Here is a 19,819-nt window from a genome sequence, read left to right as displayed (position 1 = left end):
TGTATTCTTGAAAGAACACCAACCACTACAATTGGTAGAGTGATGAAATCAGAGAAACTCACTCCCTGGTTCATTGACCCTTACCAAATTCTTAGAAAAATAGGTCATGTTGCTTATCAAATTTGCTTACCCCATTCCTTTCCAAACTTCATAATGTCTTTCATGTGTCTCAATTAATAAAATATATTTTTGAACCATCTCATGTGATAAGGCCTAATATAGTACAATTAAAGAATAACCTTACATTTGACGCAATGCCTATACAGATTATGAGTAAGAAGGTCAAAGAGTTGAGAGGCAGACAAATCCCTCTAGTAAGAGTAATTTGGAATCAAGCTAATGGAGATACTACATGGGAATTAGAAGAAAAAATAAGAGGAATTTATCCTCATTTATTTTAGTCAATAAAAACAAATTTCGAGGACGAAATTTGTATAAGTGGGGGAGAATGTAACATCCAAAAAAAATGAAAGAAATTTTGAAATGAAATTAAAATAAAAGACACTCCAACTTATTTTTAAAAAAAAGACTTACTCAACTACTTATAAATTTCTGCGACATCAATTTCTCATTAGTAATGATCGATTAGACGGTGTTGGTAAGTATAATGAACAAGAACTCTACACAATAAATAGAAGTCTACGACATGCACTGTATAGCTAAATTTGTTACTAAAATGTTGATTTAGGTTTCTGTCTTTGAGAAGATTGTTTTCTTTATCTTCCATTTTTTATGTATGTAACCAAAGTTTTCTTTGTCAATTAACACACCATGGGTTTCTAAAGTCTAAAAATCTAACGTTAAAGTTATGCAATAATTAGGATATAACAATCCATGGATCCAATATGTTAAAATATCAAAATATACTTTCAATGTGTAGAATTATTTCATTTTCCAATGATAGATTGATGTAAAGACATTAAAAATCTTATTTTTTATTTTTGTTTTATCAATTAGAAATACAACTAAATTATAATATATATATATATATATATATATATATATATATATATATATATATATAAACAATAAAATATATATAAGTTAAGTTTACCTAAATATGTATATAATTATGTAAAATATATATTAATTACAGTTATAGATAAACTTTTATATATATATATATATATATATATAATAATAATAATAATAATAATAATAAGTAAACTCATATATTGATATGCAATGAAAAAAAAAAGAAAAATCCTCACCACAATTCTCTACTCCACGTAATTGCATGAGATAAAATGGTTAAAAATTGTATTTGAGATTTAATACAATATAGGTTAAAAAAGAAAAGAAAATAGGAGAGCTTAATCCATAAGAACGAAACTAATCAGAGAAATTGAAAGAAGAAAAAAATGTACTGTGTTTTCTAATTAAGCGAACTGAATGTAATGATTATACATGTAGTATAAATAGCGGTGGTGAATGTGAAAAGCAAATAGAGACAATAAGATAAAAAAAAAAAGGAGTTTGTGAGTGTGAAATTGATAGTGAAGAAAAAAAGAAGAAGAAGGCTAAAACGTTCACAGAGTAACTACAAATTTTTGGGATATATCTTTCACAATAACTAAGGTAAAGGGAGGAGACATCTATCATTTTATCTCTTTACTTTGATTATTTTTTATCTGTTCATAATTATTTTTATCTCTATATTTACCTTAAGTGAGCTGTCTCTAGCCTTATTCTAATTTATATTTAGTTTCTGTTCCTATTTATTTATTTATATTCATCTCTAGTTGTGCATTGGTCCTATCTATTCAGTTTATATTTACTCTCATTTACATATTTATATTTGTCTCTAGTTACGTGCCGGTCCTTTTTATTTATTTTTATTATTCATTGATCCTATCTATTTATTTATATAATTATATGGTTTAATATTGAAATAAAATTTATGATAAATAAAGATTGATTATTGTAGTTGGATGTATGACCTTAGGGATTTAAACGAGTTAGTATTACTCAAGATGAGATGTTCTTGAGTTACTTTGTTGGCCATGAGCTGATTTATCCTGACTAGTCACTACAAAATTAATCAATATCTTTATAAAGTATGATAAAATTCAGTTTTATGGATTTGGGAGAATTTTTATTTTATTTTGTCTTATTATGATATGTTGTATATTTTTTTATGTGATATTTGTCTCACTTCCCTATTTTATAATTGTGTGTGAAAAACAAAATTTTATAACCTTATCATAGATGGTTGCTCCCAACATGTCTGATCCCTTCTTCGCCGACATTGTAATTGTTTTCCTAGGGAATGCATGGCAAACCAATGTAGTGAATAATTCTGTGACATTTTAGGAAACTGGAAACTATGTTATTACTTTCCTCTCTGCTCCAAACACGTCGATTGTCATCGAAGGAAAAATCGGAGTTACCTTCTATTTACCCCCAACAGTCCAAGTGAACTCTATCCATAACATTTTCCCTCCACCTGTTTGAAAGCCAGTATATGAAGGGGAAACTGTAAATAAATAACACTTCTTCCTCTTCTAATATAGGAAATATAAGATGTACTAAATGGTGTGGATATAAGATGCATACAATATTTTAAATATATGTTTATGTGAATATTTTAATTATGTGATATGTTATTGTAAAATTATGTTTCAAATTTTTTTAGTATAATATAGGAAATAATATAAAAAAATAAATAAATAATAGTTCAAAAGTAATAATTTTTTTCTCGTCACACATTGGTCCTATTTATTTATTTCATTGAATTTATCCGCAGTTACGCAATGTTCGTGTTTATTTATTTCATTTAATTTATTTCTAATTATGCACTGGTCATGTTTATTTATTTAATTTAATTTATTTCCAATTACTTACCGATCTTGTTTATTTATTTCACTCCATCTCCAGTTATCTATGGATCATTGGTATTAATTTATATTTTTGTTATTATATTTGTTTATAACATTCTAATTCATATCTAGTTATTTATTTAAAGTTCTTGCTTTAGTTTTTATTTTATCATTATTTTATAATTTGAAAAGTATAAAAATAAAGTAAAAGTAAATACTATTTTATTTATTGAGCTTGAATAAAAGAAAATTACATGTATATTTTATTATTATTTTATCACTACAAGAAAATGTCTAATTAGTAACCAATTTTAGAGACCAAATATTGTTGGTCAGTATAATGACTAATTTAGATACCAATATATACAAAGTAAAAAATTATTGGTTACTAAAATATTAACTAGTATGAATAAAAAATTATAATTGGTCACTATGTGCCCGATGACCCAACCAGACCGAGTGGGCTTGACGATCCACATGTGCCGAGTGGGCCTGTCGACCTAGTGGTATCGGGCGGGCTCGAAGACCCCGATGTGTCGGGAAAGCCCTATGACTACGTATGAGCACGATTGGCCCGACAACCCAAACGGGTCTGACTAGCCTAACGACCTAAACCGACCCGACAATGTAGACAGTGCTCGACTGGCCCGCCGACCTAGACATGCCTGACCAATCCAACAACCTACCCGGGTCGAGCTGACCGAACGACACAAACTGGTCGGGTAAGCTTGATGAAACAAACGGGTCCAACGACCTAGATGGGCCGAGCGTGCCTAATGACCTAGTGGGTCCAAGTCGGGCCAATGACCCAACCGGGTTGGGCCAGTTGACGAACTTGACGGGCACAATCGGTCGGTATGGGCCGCTAACCCTGTCTGGATCATCGCCCGACCCAACCTTTTGGTTTTCCCGACCCATCTGGGTCGTCAAGCCCATTTCCAAATTTATCATGAACTCAAAACATAATTAAGTCTAAAATAAATATTGTTAAAATTAAATTTTATCTCACAAGAAATTCAATTGTTTTTTTCTAAACAAGAAATTGAAATGTAAGGTATTTTAATTTTTTTATCCAAACAAGTTATCTAGAAAATGATGGGAGTTTAATTTCAAGCAATTCAAATACAAAGCATTTCAATTTGTGAGCATTGTTGAAATGCTCCACCCAAACACAAGGTTACTTTTCCTATGAGCTGCACAACCACCAATTAGCACCAAGTCAATATTAAGGACACTTTCATATCATAAAATTACTTTCAAATCCTCACTAACATAAAAGAGCCTTTTAACGTCTCATATTTTCGATCTTTGACGTATGCCCAAACACTAATGTCGTACTGGGTGATGTCAAAATAACGTCAGAAACTAGAGCAAACATCAATTAACGTTGGGGACAGAAGGGTCTGACGTTATCCAACGTCGTGGTAAAAGGGAGTAGACGTCAATTTTTACAGTGAATGGTGCCAAAAAACAGCATTCTTTGACGTTAGTTTTTATTTTATCATTATTTTATAATTTGAAAAGTATAAAAAGAAAGTAAAAGTAAATACTATTTTATTTAATGAGCTTGAATAAAAGGAAATTACATGTATATTTTATTATTATTATTTTATCACTACAAGAAAATGCCTCATTAGTAACCAATTTTAGTGACCAAAAGTTGTTAGTCAATATAATGACTAATTTAGATACCAATATACAAAGTAAAAAATTATTGGTTACTAAAATATTAACTAGTATGAATAAAAAATTATAATTGGTCACTATGTGCCTGATGACCCAACCACACTGGGTGGGCTTGATGATCCACATGTGCCGGGTGGGCCGGACGACTTAGTGGTATCGGGTGGGCTCGAAGACCCCGACATTTCGGGAAAGCCCGATGACCACGTACGAGCACGACCGGCTCGACAACCCAAACGGGTCTGACTTGCCTGACAACCTAAACCGACCCGACAACGTAGACGGTGCCCGATTGGCCCAATGACTTAGACGTGCCTAACCAACCCAACAACCTAGTCAGGTTGGGTTGACCCAACGACACAAACTGGTCGGGTAGGCCTAATGAAACAAATGGGTCCAACGACCTAGAGGGTCGAGCAAGCCTAACAACCTAGTGGGTCCAAGTCGGGCCAATGACCCAACCGGGTCGGGCCAATTGACAAACTTGACGGGCACGACCGGTCAGTATGGGTCGTTAGGCCTATCTGGATCATCGGGCCGACCTAACCTTTTGGTTTTCCCTACCCATCTGGGTCGTCGAGCCCGTTTCCCAATTTATCATGAACTCAAAACATAATTAAACCTTAAATAAATATTGTTAAAATTAAATTTTATCTCACAAGAAATTCAATTGTTGTTTTCTAAACAAGAAATTGAAATGTAAGGTATTTTAATTTTTTTATCCAAACAAGTTATTTACAAAATGATGGGAGTTTAATTTCAAGCAATTTAAATACAAAACATTTCAATTTCTAAGCATTGTTGAAATGCTCCATCCAAACACAAGGTTACTTTTCCTATGAGATGCACAACCACCAATTAGCACTTTCATATCATATTAAGGACACTTTCATATCATAAAATTACTTTCAAATCCTCACTAACATAAAAAAGGCTTTTAAAGTCTCATATTTTAGATCTTTGACGTATGCCCAAACACTAATGTCGTACTAGGTGACGTCAAAATAACATCGAAAACTAGAGCAAACATCAATTAACGTTGGGGACAGAAGGGTTTGACATTATCCAACGTCGTGGTTAAAGGGAGTAAACATCAATTTTTATGCTGAATGGTGCCAAAAAACAACATTCTTTGACGTCTCGTGGTGCTCTGCCAAGCGTCAAACAACATCGAGGCTTGCCATGGCCGACGTTATTTGACGTTTGTTAGCGCACCAGTTGATGTCAAAAAGTGTTGTTCTTTTTTTAAAGTTTAGTTGTTTTTACAATATTCCCACACCTGAAAAATCAGAAAATTCCCAGAACAATTTCATAATATTTTCAACACATTTTTGGACTTAGAGTTATATCTAATAACACTTAAGTATTCTAAACTAATACAAATAACATCAAACTAAAAGTTTCAACATGAAATTATTATCCAACAAAGATTTTGAAAGGAGTTCTAATTTCGGTGGTATCAACTTCATCTTTCCCTTAGACATGTTGCCTACTCCTGTCTTAGTGTGTGGATAATGTCATCTAGTAGAGGTGATGAATTCTTGAACCATTAAAAAAGTAATTCAATTCAATTATGTATGAATATCATTTTTTAAAATTTTATATGATTTATAATATGTGAAAGATATACACACACACACACACACACACACACACACACATATATATATATATATATATATATATATATATATATATATATATATATATATATATATTATTACCTCTATCCAATCATCTTTAATTGCAGCTCAAATGATTTTTCTTATCCAAGACATGACATAATAGCCATATTCCCATGAATATTCTTACTTGTTACACTAAACGTTACAAATAAAATAATCACATATCAAAGTCATAGTTGACATGCAGAAATTAATAACTTTAAAATGAATGAGTTCCAACCTTTGGATATAATACTTTAAGTTGTTGGCCTTTAGGCTTACTCACAATTCTAATGAAATTTTGGAAACATAAAACATATGTTAGTTTTAGTATAACTAAGTAGATACATAGGTTAATTTTAATTTAACAGAGTAGATGATATGAAATTGCTGCAAATGGGGATGAAAACGCAAAATATTCTATTCAAAACGCCTAAAATCAATCCATAATCAAATCCCAACAAGTTTGATGGTGAAAAATGTTCGAAAATTACTTGGAGGAGGTCGAAATGGTAGTCGTTGGCAGGAACAATCGCGAAAATAGTGGAACAATGTAGGGTTTCTACGTTTCGCACAGAGATAACTAAAAATTAACGTCCAGGGATAGGGGCTGACATTAATTAACGTTGGGGGACAAGCATTCCGACGTTAAGTGACGTTGGGGAAACAACGGTCTGACATCCTTTTTTAAATAAAGTCGGGGTTTCGAGGGGCAGACGTTAAATTACGCTTGATCTAGAACAAGCAGACGTTAAAAAAGTCCCATAATTTACAAAAATGTCATTGGTCATTTTTAACGTTGGACTTTTTTTTTACACACGTTATAGGGACGATGTTATAGGACCTTTTTTTTACACACGTTATAGGGACGATGTTATAGGGACGACGTTATAGGGACAATCTAAAATTTATACTGTCAAAACTACAATTAAATGGCATGTTAGGTAAACTAGATTAGTCTTATGCTAACTAATAGAAGCTAATCTAATGAAAATTAGTAAAATCTAGCATCATTTTAGTCTAAACTAAATATGACTTAAAAACTAAGAATTAGTGGTCTAAATACCTCTAAGGATATGATGCAAAGGGCCTAGGCATAATGCAACATTTCGAGTGTTACCATCCTGCTTATTTTTTTCATTTATTTTATTTTTAGTTCTAAACTAGTCTTGCTTATTTTATTTTTTATTTATTTAGCTTCAGATACACACTGGTCCTACTTATTTTTTTTCATGTTATTTATCTTCAGTTACATATTAGTCATTCCTTTTTTTTCATTTTATTTATCTTCAATTACAAATTAGTCTTATTTTTTTATTTAATTTATCTCCAATTACACGCTGATCATGTTTATTTTATTTTATTTTATTTATCTATAGTTATACACTACACACTCTGCTCCTTAATCTCCAATTACATGTAGTAATTCATAAATATTTAGTAATTCATAAATATTTTAAAAACACTTTACAGTTACAACACCTATGTCATACCAAATACATGTAGTATTCATAAATACAATTTTTTTTCTATTTAATTGTCTTATTTCATCACTAATCAAAGTGTTTCTTCTTCTACTATACAACCTTTTCAATTTCAATTATTTTCTCACAATGAATTCAAAATACATCATTCTTCACTACAATGGTGTAATCAACAAAAGCCCCGCTGAACGATCTACGTTTTCTTCTCTAAGATCAAAAATATTGCCACTAAAAGAAGTTATCTCCCTATAACGAATGAAAAAACTCATCCTTAGAAAACTAAACATGGATCCACAAGAAATGGTGGTCACTTTCCACTTCCACTACCCAACCAGACTCGATAGCAGGTTAAGTCATTACTCCACCATTGAGATCAAAATACATCATTGTTCACTACAATGGTGTATTCATTCTCACAATGAATTCAAAATACATCATTGTTCACTACAATGGTGGAATCAACAAAAGTCCCGCTGAACGATCTACGTTTTCTTCTCCAAGATCAAAAATATTGCCACTAAAAGAAGTTATCTCCCTATAACGAATGAAAAAACTCATCCTTAGAAAACTAAACATGGATCCACAAGAAATGGTGGTCACTTTCCACTTCCACTACCCAACCAGACTCGATAGCAGGTTAAGTCATTACTCCACCATTGAGATCAACGGTGACAATAATGCTCAGTTATTCTTCGGGATCTGTGAATAAATTAAACTCCAAACTAGACCTGAGTTATATGTAATATTTGGAACATTTGCTACTTCGTCCACACAACCACAACTGACACAATACTCACCTACACCAACACCTAATTATGATGTCCCATGCCAACATAAACCCTCATACAATCTCCAAACACACTTATTGTCACACGAATCACCACATCATCTCATCTTCAACCTTAATCCACCAACCCAACTAAACTATGGTGATTGGGAAAATAACATGCAGTCATACACCCAATTACCTAACTAGTCCATACATCAACTTTAACAAAGACCAAAATTGACAACTCCCATTACATCCAACAAAAGTTGATGTACAAGTTTGGCTTCCAAACGAAGTATTCGTCCTTTTAGTTAGGATGAAGACAAAATCCTTAACAATCATGAAGACGACAAAGGGGATGAAGCAAACGTCCCAAACATTGAAACACATCAACTTCACTCACCCAACAACCAGCACAACACTTTGTAAGCTTTCCAATCAAACCAATTGTATACGACCTAGAATTTGGTCACGCCTTGCATAGTGAAACTTCAATTTATCATTTGGATATGCTACTTATCGCCCAAAGGTTCAACACAAAGAAAGAAGTGAAGGATACACTACAAAAAATATCAACATTTGTGACGGTCAAAATTACAAATTTTAGCGGTTAAAAACTGTCACAAATGAAATTTTTCGATGGTTAAAATAACCGTCAAAATTACATATGTCAAAAACTGTTTGTGACAAATATTCTAATCGTTGATATTGCTGTCAGAAAAGAAAAAAAAATAATAGCGGTTAAAAACCGCTACAAAATGTACTCTAATTTGATTATATTTTATCATATTTTGACGATTAAAAATCACTACAAAATACATCATATTTTGACGGTTAAAAACCGTCACAAATTAAATCATGTTTTGACGGTTAAAAACTGCCACAAATTAAATCATGTTTTAACGGTTAAAGACGGCCACAAATATATCATTTTTTACAGTTAAGGACCGCCACAAATATATCATTTTTTGATAGTTAAAAGCCGCAACAAAATATATCACATATTCACATTAAAAACTGCCAAAAAAATATTTGAAATATTTTTTAAACCATTAAAATAGAGTTAATCAAAGTATTTAATCCAACCATTCACACATACACTATTTTATGGTCTACATAACATATTTATCAGGAACACTTCCATCATCCTTAACTTACAAAGAAAAGTACAATAGTTTGTGATTGAAATCCTAGGACATGGTTTGCAACCGCAAAATATACATTCAATGCTCTTCCTTGTTGTAATAAGGTAAATGTCAGCATAACTAATTGTGTTTTAGCAGAAAGGAACAAAACTGGTTTAAAACTGAATAAAATTTGACATGTGCTGCATAAATTTGTCCATTTATGTCTAACAAGTCTGCTCGCTCCATTCTAGGTCCTCTGCTACTGCAATCGTCACATCATATGATTCAATCACTACACAACATTCATATGCAAATCTTCTCTGTTTATGCTACTAACTCTCCTTTCCTAATCTTTCAAAGTAACCTTGACATGGAAAGAATAAAGTAAAAATCCCAAAGCAGAATATTTCATTATCATCATGAATAGAGTGAAGATTATTGTTAACTAACCATCGAAAAACTCTAGGTGATATATCTTGTACAGTGCCTAAATAATTGTTAAATTCGAATAAATTCAAGTGTGTTAAGAGAAGTTTAACTTATGAAAATCAGCTTCTGATTTTCTTTTCCTATAAGTAGCAGAAAATTGTCCACTTCATTAAGGCAAAACACAAATGTTAAGTTCAATCCGTTCCAGCAATCTCTGAGCAAATATTATTTTGATAGCAGAGGTTCTAAATCTCAAGTATCTACCATCAATAAAAATGTAAAATTAACATATCAATGGATTGTGTTTGTATAGTTATACAATAAACCCAACATAAGTCACAAGATTTTGATCTTAAATTCTTAAGTTATATAATAAAAGGGGGCAACTAAATGAAAGGACTTTGCTATAAACAATGGTACGCATATTAAGACATGACAAATTATATTAACCATCCTTCAATACTTTATGGTTTCTTTTAACCATTTAGAAATATTATTTTCACCTTTAATTATATGAAAGTTAAGATCACCATCAGAAAAACATCTTGAAAAGATACTAGCAATAAAAGTGAAATCTGGGTTTAGAAGCAAAGCTCGGTAATGGTCAAAGATGAAGTAAGGTTCATTGTACTTCTCTCATAATCAAATTAAATGTGTTAGTATATATATATATATATATATATATATATATATATATATATATATATATATATATATATATATATATATATATATATATATATATATATATAATAGTGTAACGTAGAGATACCAACTGTTAATACCCTATTGAATTAATTCAGGATCCCACCTTGGTTGAATATGCTCTGACTCTTCCAAAGTCCTCTTCAATTGCAAACACATTAGGGGCTACATTTGCACAATTTTTGCAACCTGTAAAAGGGTTTGCAGCATAGTTATATAAGATGCTTTTAATTTCTCAATGAAGAACTCACAATAGTATTTGCACATTTTATTCTATTCTTGGAACATCTTTTCCTCTCTCATTTTATTGTACATTTAATATCTTCTTGAATTATTACCTAGTTGAAGAAAACAGTAACACGAATAGACATTCTTGTTGAAGCTTTTCTTCCTTTCTTCGTTTCATTGATTACTTCAGAAGTGCATCTCATTTATTACTTCTGATAAATACAGATGACTCGATCATACCTTATAAAAATAAGTAGATAAAATTTAAGCTCTTTTCTTAAAATATCTTATAAATACAAATATTTTAAGATAGAATTGAAAAAGTAATACACCTCTCTTGTCATTATTTATCTCAAATGCTCGTTCAAATGATTTTTTCTTTCTTTTTTGTGATATTTCAATTGAGTCTTTATTCTCTAGTAGATAGACCTTATACATATACTATATACTAGTTACTAATATATTTCCAACAAAGTAAAATATGAACACATGTAATAAAAAACTCCTTGAGTAGTAAGTATAACACCATTGATACCATATTCAAAATTACCTTTTCTAGTAGAGTTTACAGTTTTTGCACATGACAATTAAGATAAGGCATAAAAGTCATGTACTTGCAATTGTCTTTGTAAGGCTTTTTCATCACTCTATTTCATCATATCAAGAAACTCAATTGAAATACTAGAAGAAAAAAATCCCGCAATGAACATGGTCTTCTTTCATGCCATGAAATAGCACAATTTCTCATCACTGGCTAGTGGAGAGAAATGACATACTAAGTTGTTTCCTGATAATTATTTTGATAATTGTTTTTAGTTTAAAATATTAGTTATTTTGGAATATAAATAATGGTGTTAAGAAGTAGTATTTACATAAAGAATAAGCTTCATTTATTTTTGTTTAGTTGAAATACCTTGAGTGTTTCATCTTGAATAACGAGAACAGATCCACATTTCCAACTACTTGTAGCTTCAAGAAGAAGTGAATCAAAGAGTTCAACAAAGGAAGGCCGCGAATAGAGAAAACAGAGAACTGCGAATAAGTTTGTGATGTTGGTGTGCAGGACAGAGCAAGCTATCACGTCTAACAAGCTCAACGATTGACTTCATATACTTCTTTGAGAATTTATCCTCATTGTTTAGAATCACTTTTGCTGATTCTGTGCCCGATATGAAAGTGTGTTCCTCAGAATAACTTCGTCTTGAAGCATTTTCCATACCTGACACTCACACACCACCCACCTCTTCTAAATTATCTAATGATATTTGTGATTATATATCATTGTAAAAACCTAAGTATATACACATAATTGTAACAAAACATAAGAAAACCGAGAAAGAAAAAGAGATAGAATGGATATTTGTTACCGGAGTCGGCGAGCTTGGACAAATTCATAAACTCCTTTGGTGTTGTTGATGGCAGCCATGAACTGAAGTGTCTCTAGAAAGCTATAATTACCATTGTTTCCAGACAAACTGTATAAATGGCAATTCCCATAACTTGAATATACACGTCACCTTATTCATCTGTTCGATCATCAATCACCAAATATGTCAGATATCTCGGAATATTCTCATTCATCGAATGCAGGCACGACAAACTATTGAACCTTCAAATTTGTCAAGGTTTCACTCTTGTTTTGGGTCTCCTTCTACATCTAGCAATATGGCTAACTACTACATGATCAAGGGTCTGCTTGTGAATAAACGAATTTATAGAAGTTAATTTTAAAGAAATGAAATGTTCACCCCAACAGACCCTTCTCCTAATCGAGACTTCTACAGATATTCCAGACCCATAATCCAACTTCCTCTCATGCATTCATTGATAATCATAACCTGTTGAGCATGCCCACTAATCCTATGTAGCCTTCCCATCCCCCTTGCATTGAGTTCATTCGCTTGTTGGCTTGTTACCATATAACACTCAAATTACATACAACACAATTCTTATGATGTACAAAAAGAATCACATTTTTCTTAACAAAATCACCTTAGCTCTATAGCTCTATAGAGCTCCTCTATAAAGAAGCGATGTAACAGAATCACATTTTTCCCAGCATGCTTCAAGACACCCTTTAGAGCAGTCAGAATAGCTTCTCGTACACCGCCATCTGATCCCTAAATAATCAAACCACCAATACACAACAACTGTTGTATTCACCCTTTAAGGATGGATAGTCAACTAAGAATGAGCTTTGGGCACACAAATTAGGTATTAACAAACTTAATAATTCCTTTACGTCAGGTTCTCCTCTTCATAACTGAATGTCGAAGTTTTAGTTACTAAATGTTTTCTACGTTCCACCCATATGATGTGACAAATCCTGCAAATACTTAATTGAATGATTTACTGATAAGATGTGTCAGAATAATAAGAATAATGGTCAGGCTTACATTGCTCAGCCTAAAGATCACACAACCAATGATCTGTTAAAACTGATTCTACACATTCTGTTATTCCTTGCATCACTTAGTCTTTGTATATATGTTTGTCTTCCTTTTCGAAAAGTTAATCAATAAGACTCTTTCAGTATCTTTTTCACACAATCAGTTTTGTCTCTCTCTCTCTTTCCCTCTTTTTTGTGTTTCTTGTCTTCTTTCCCATGGTTTCCGCAATCCTGTTCAATCCTGTCCAATCTCGTTCAATTGTTCTTCTATTCTGCATCAATTTCATTCTTCATATGGAATATGGTATCAGAGCTCTTCAAAAGAAGAGCTCTATTACGCATCTCTGTTTCTTTCTTTCTTTTTCCTTCTTGCTTTGTTTCTTTCCTTCGTTTTCCTTTTCTTTGCCATGGCCACAAAAAGTGAATCCAAATCCATAATGCTTGCTAACGATTCCAATGCCCCGCATAGTTTTCTTTACCTGCATCCCAGCGAAAACCCAACCCTATCTCTTGTGTCGCCTGTGTTGGAGTCGCAGAATTACCATTCATGGAGCAAATCTTTCGCCACTGCTCTTAGCGCCAAGAACAAGATGCAATTCATTGATGGTTCTGCTCCTGAACCAGAAAAAGCAGATCCCACATATCAAGCTTGGAAGAGATGCAATAATATGGTTGTCTCTTGGTTAACACACTCGGTTTCACCCTCCATCAGGCAAAGCATCTTATGGATGAAAAAATCTGAAGAAATATGGAAGGATCTCAAGTCTAGATTTTCTCAGGACAATTTGTTGCGCATATCTGAGTTACAGCTAGAAGCATCTTCGCTCAAGCAAGGAAGTTCCTTTGTCACAGAGTATTTCACACGTATTCGTGTTCTTTGGGATGAACTCGATAGTTTTCGGCCTGATCTGATTTACAATTGTTCTGCGAAGTGTTCTTGTGGTCTCACTAATTCTTTTCAACAGAGAAAGATTGAAGATCATGCTATGCAATTCCTGAGAGGCCTCAATGAGCAGTACAACAACATCACTTCTCATGTCCTTATGATGGATCCGATCCTATCCATCTCAAAAATTTTCTCTTACGAGGTTCAACAGGAAAGGCAGATAGGAAGGAATAATGTCTTGAATGGAACCGAGATCAAGATCAACAACACTACTATTACTTGTAGTTACTGCAAAAAGGTTGGTCATAGTGAGTCTATTTGCTTAAAGAAGCATAGCTATCCAGGTAATAACAACACTGACAGCAAGAATGTCAGATATAGCAAGAAGGTTTGTTCTTTTTGCGGTCGGAATGGTCACACAATTGACAATTGCTACAAGAAGCATGGATTTCCACCAGGTTATAAAACAAATAATAAAGGAGGTAATGTGAATAGTGTGGACACGAATCAAGAAGGAAAGACTGATTCTATTCTAGAGGATCACGACTTCAAATTATCACAGCAGCAGTACTAAGGTTTAATGACTCTACTGAAACAAACAAATGGTAATGGCAGTGAAGGTGTTTCTGCCAATCAGGTTGGTTCCATTGTCTCCTGCAATGTAGAAAAGGGTAAGAATCTTGTCTCTTTAATTCGTTTTAATTCTCATAATGATTGGATCCTTGACTCGGGGGCCACAGATCATATATGTTGTTCCCTCTCAAACTTAGTTTCTTTTAATCGTATTTCTCCTATACATGTTAATTTGCCTGATGGAACCAAAGTCCAAGCAACTCATTCGGGTTCTGCGAAAATTTTTGGAAATTTGTGTATTGGAAATGTCCTCTTTGTTCCCAGTTTCTCGTATAATTTGGTGTCTATTTCTAGACTTGTTTCCCATTCCAATTGCATTGTTACCTTCACCACTAATGAATGTTCTATCCAGGACAAGAAATCCACCAAGAGGATTGGTACAGCTAACATCCAGTCATGCCTGTACGTGATCAAGGGTGAAATCAATACCAGAGAGAGCACTCCTGCTCAAGCCTGTACCAGTGTTATTAACCATGACATTTGGCACATGCGTCTTGGTCACCCGTCACACAAAAGGATAGTTGTTCTTAACAAAAAGTTTCCTTTCATTTCCCTTCCTGTAACTCTGATTTTGATGTATGTCACTTAGCTAAACAACGAAAATTGCCTTTTCCTAATAGTACATCTTATGTTGATTCTGTTTTTGATTTAGTACACATGGATATTTGGGGTCCTTGTGTTGTTAATTCCATGAATGGTGACAAATATTTCCTTACTATTGTGGATGATCACTCTAAATTTACCTGGTTGTATCTTATGAAAAGCAAAGCTGAAACCCACATCCATTTAATCAATTTTGTCTCTATGATTAAAACTCAGTTTCAGAAAACCATCAAGATAATTAGGACAGATAATGGTTTAGAGTTTAATATGACAGATATCTTTAAAACTGAAGCAATCATCCATCAGACCAGTTGCATTGAAACCCCTGAACAAAATGGTTTGGTTGAAAGGAAACATCAACACATTATGAATGTTACACGTGCTTTACTGTTTCAATCTAACCTTTCTCAAAACTTTTGGAATTTTGTTGTTTTATATGTTGTTAATTTAATAAATTGTTTGCCTACTCCCTTTCTTAAAGATTCTACTCCTTTTGAGATTCTGTATGGCAATGCTTTTGATATGAGACAGCTACATGTTTTTGGATGTTTATGCTATGTTTCTACCATCTCTGCCAACCGAACCAAATTGGATCCCAGGGCTCTGATAGGTATATTCCTTGGGTTCAAACCAAATGTAAAAGGGTATGTTGTGTATGATTTAAAGTCTCATTCCATTCACGTTTCTAGAAATGTTATATTCTATGAAAACAAATTTCCTTTTAAAATCATTTCTCATGAAGATTATGTTGACAAAATTGCTACACCTATTCTTGATTATGATTTTGATCTTATTATCCCTAACTGTTTGAGTGATAAAGGTGTTTCTGAAAATAACGAATTGAAGGAAGAGAACACTAGTGATTCTACTAGATTAAATAATGAACCTGATATTGATTCCAGATTAGAACAAAATCATCTTAGGAAGTCTACTAGACATAAAACTGCTCCTGCCTATTTGCAAGATTTCCAAACTTCTTTTGCTACTAAAATTGGAATGAAATCTAGATATCCTATTGAGGCTCACATCTCTCTTGCAAGATTATCTCCTTCTTTCAAAGAGGTTATTTGTTCCATTGATTCTCATGCTGAACCAGAATCTTATGAAGACGCCTCCTACTATGAACATTGGCAGCAAGCCATGAAAGAAGAGTTAATAGCCCTGGAATAGAATGGAACTTGGACAATAAGCCATTTACCTAAAGGAAAGCACGTTGTTGGATGTAAATGGGTATACAAGGTGAAGTATAAGGCTGACAGATCTATAGAACGCTACAAAGCGCGTCTAGTGGAAAAAGGTTACACACAAAAAGAAGGGTTAGATTATCTACACACCTTTTCACCTGTGGCAAAAATAACAACTATTAGGTTGCTTCTATCCTAGGCTTCCATACATAATTGGCATTTAAAACAGTTGGATGTAAACAATGCTTTCTTACATGGCAATTTAGAAGAAGAAGTTTACATGCAATTACCACCAGGCTTTAACTGTGATGATAAAAATCGTGTTTGCCACCTACATAAATCTTTGTATGGCCTTAAACAAGCTAGTAGACAATGGTATTCCAAACTTTCAGAATTTCTATGTTCACATGGTTATAAACAATCCTTTGCTGACCATTCCTTGTATCTCAAATTTAATAATTCACACATCACTGCCCTTCTTATATATGTTGATGATGTAATATTGGCTGGAGATGATATTGTTGAAATCAATTCAATTACTAATCTTCTAGATCATACGTTTAAGATTAAAAATCTGGGAAACTTGACATATTTTCTTGGCTTTGAAGTTGCAAGAAGCAGCAAAGGAATACAACTGTGTCAACGAAAGTACACTACTGATATTTTGAGTGAAGCTGGGATGCTTGGTTCTGCCCCTACATCAACACCCATGAATTTCTCTAGACACAAAAACACAGAAACAGGGGAACTTCTCTCATATCCAGCACCCTTTCGAAGGTTGATAGGCTGTCTTATCTATCTTACTCATACAAGGCCAGATATCACTTTTGCTGTGCATCATTTAAGTCAATTCATTGCTGCACCTACAAGTCTACACCATCGAGCTTCCATGCGGATTCTTCGTTATCTAAAACAACATCCTGGACAGGGGGTTTTCTTCGACTCCACCAGCAACCTACAATTAAAGGCCTTTTGTGATTCAGATTGGGCTGGATGCCCCGAGACCAGAAGATTTGTTACTAGTTATATAATTTATATTGGTAACTCTCCCATTTGTTGGAAATCAAAAAAGCAACAAACTGTTTCAAGAAGTTCCTCCGAGGCTGAATACTAGTGGCTCCACCACCTTATGCAAGATCTTAAAGTTAATCACCAGCAACCTTCCCTTCCGTACTGTGATAGTCTTTTAACCATACAGATTGCATCAAATCAGGTCTTCCACAAAAGAACCAAGCATATAGAGACAGATTGCCATTTAATTAGAGAAAAGGTCAAACAAGGTCTCATCAAGCTTCTTCACATCAGCACCCATCACCAACAAGCTGATATTCTAACCAAGGCTCTTCCTCCAGCTCTTTTCAACACTCTTATATCCAAGCTGGGCCTGCTTTATATCTATGCCCAGCTTGAGGGGGGCTGTCAGAATAATAAAAATAATGGTCAGAGTCACATTGCTCAGCCTAAAGATCACACAACCAATGACCAGTCTGTTAAAACTGATTTTACGCATTCTGTTATTCCTTACATCACTTAGTCTTTGTATATATGTTTGTCTTCCTTTCCAAAAAGTTAATCAATAAGACTCTTTTAGTATCTTTTTCACACAATCAATTTTGTCTCTCTCTCTCTCTCTCTCTCTCTCTTTCCCTCTTTCTTGTGCTTATTGTCTTCTTTCCCATGGTTTCTGCAATCCCGTTCAATCCTATTTAATCCTGATCAATCTCGTTCGATTGTTCTTCCACTCTGCATCAATTTCATTTTTCATATGGAATACAGGTTTATTAAGAAGATGGAAACTATAGTTATTGTGTGATCCTGAAAGGTGATTAGCTAATTTTCAAACCACAACATTAAACATACAAAAGGTGCTAGCTGAGGGGGTGAACACATCAAATTGGGGAGAGGAGGGATGATTTTATAATATATTAATATCTCAAACAAACTTTGTAGAATCCTGTAGACATTTAACAAATGTTGTTTGCAGTTGAGGACATTTCACTTCTATCAATTCACTAAGTCCCAGAGCAGCCTGCTCCCTCAATTCAGCAGATCCGCTTATCAGACCCTACATACCAAAGGTAAAACTTGCACACTAATTATGTTTTTCACATGTTTTTGTTTTGTTCGCAAATTATGATATCAAAGTGATGTATAATTAAAAAATAATTATTACTTTAATAATTATAAAATTATTAATTTGAATTATCGTGGATAATTTAATTGAATTGAAGTTGTGAAATGTATATTTATATACTTGTTTTCCATAATTTCTCACTGTTTATCTTTGCAAAATTGTTCAACACCACTGTCCACGATAATTCAAATTAATAATTTTATAATTATTAAAGTAATAATTATTTTTTTAATTATACATCTCTTTCGTATCATATTTTGTTTTTTTAATTTTATCATCTTAAATATTATTTTTTAAATTTAAATATATATTTATAATAAAAAAATTATTTTCAATTTTATTATTTTAGTAACTAGTTTTCTTAATTTAAATAATTACTCATTATAAAAGAATTTTTATTCTTTTATTATATTAGTAACTACATTTTTAAATTTAAATATTTACTCAAAATAAAAATTATTATGAACTTAATATTACTTAATATTTTTTTATTTTAAAAACTAAAATTTATTATATATATATATATATATATATATAAATAAATTAAATAACTAAATACACCTTCTTTCTTTTTTCAATGATATAGTTTTAATTACTATTTTTAAAATTTAAATAATTTATAGATATTTTTTAATGTGTATACATAGTCACAATTGATATTATTATTATTATTATTATTATTATTATTATTATTATTATTATTATTATTATTAGTAATAATAATAATAATAATTAAAATAATAATAATTTAAAGATGGACTACTTTATTAAGCGGGGTCTCTACGTCTCTAACATCACAATATTTTAGAAAGTTTATGATAAGAAAAAAAAAATTTAAAATAATTTCTATATCTTTCAGATATAATTCATCCAGTTATAAAAGATGTAGTTGCAATAAATTATAGGCACAAATAAATTATTTCATTTTAATAAGTTTCCCTATAATATTATTAATTTATTTATTTTAATGTATTAGAAAATATAAAATAATTAAATATTTTTAAACTTATTCTAATTTTACTCATCAGTTTATATTCCCATTTGTAATTGACATCTTCAGAATTTAAATAGTACTTTCTCTT

The 19,819-nt window shown here is 32.3% G+C and overlaps 1 pseudogene; it reads left to right on the top strand.

Annotated features, from left to right (window-relative positions):
- The first annotated feature begins 13,704 nt into the window (after positions 1-13,704).
- Positions 13,705-15,405, top strand: LOC146880962 (uncharacterized; annotated as a pseudogene).
- The last annotated feature ends 4,414 nt before the right edge of the window (positions 15,406-19,819 follow it).

This window comes from Vigna unguiculata, chromosome 11, assembly GCF_037176805.1.
Source record: "Vigna unguiculata cultivar grain cowpea cultivar isolate G323 ecotype 2 chromosome 11, ASM3717680v1, whole genome shotgun sequence".
Classification (NCBI taxonomy): domain Eukaryota; kingdom Viridiplantae; phylum Streptophyta; class Magnoliopsida; order Fabales; family Fabaceae; genus Vigna; species Vigna unguiculata.
Note: the sequence above shows the minus strand (reverse complement) of the source record. Positions and strands in the feature narration are given on the sequence as shown.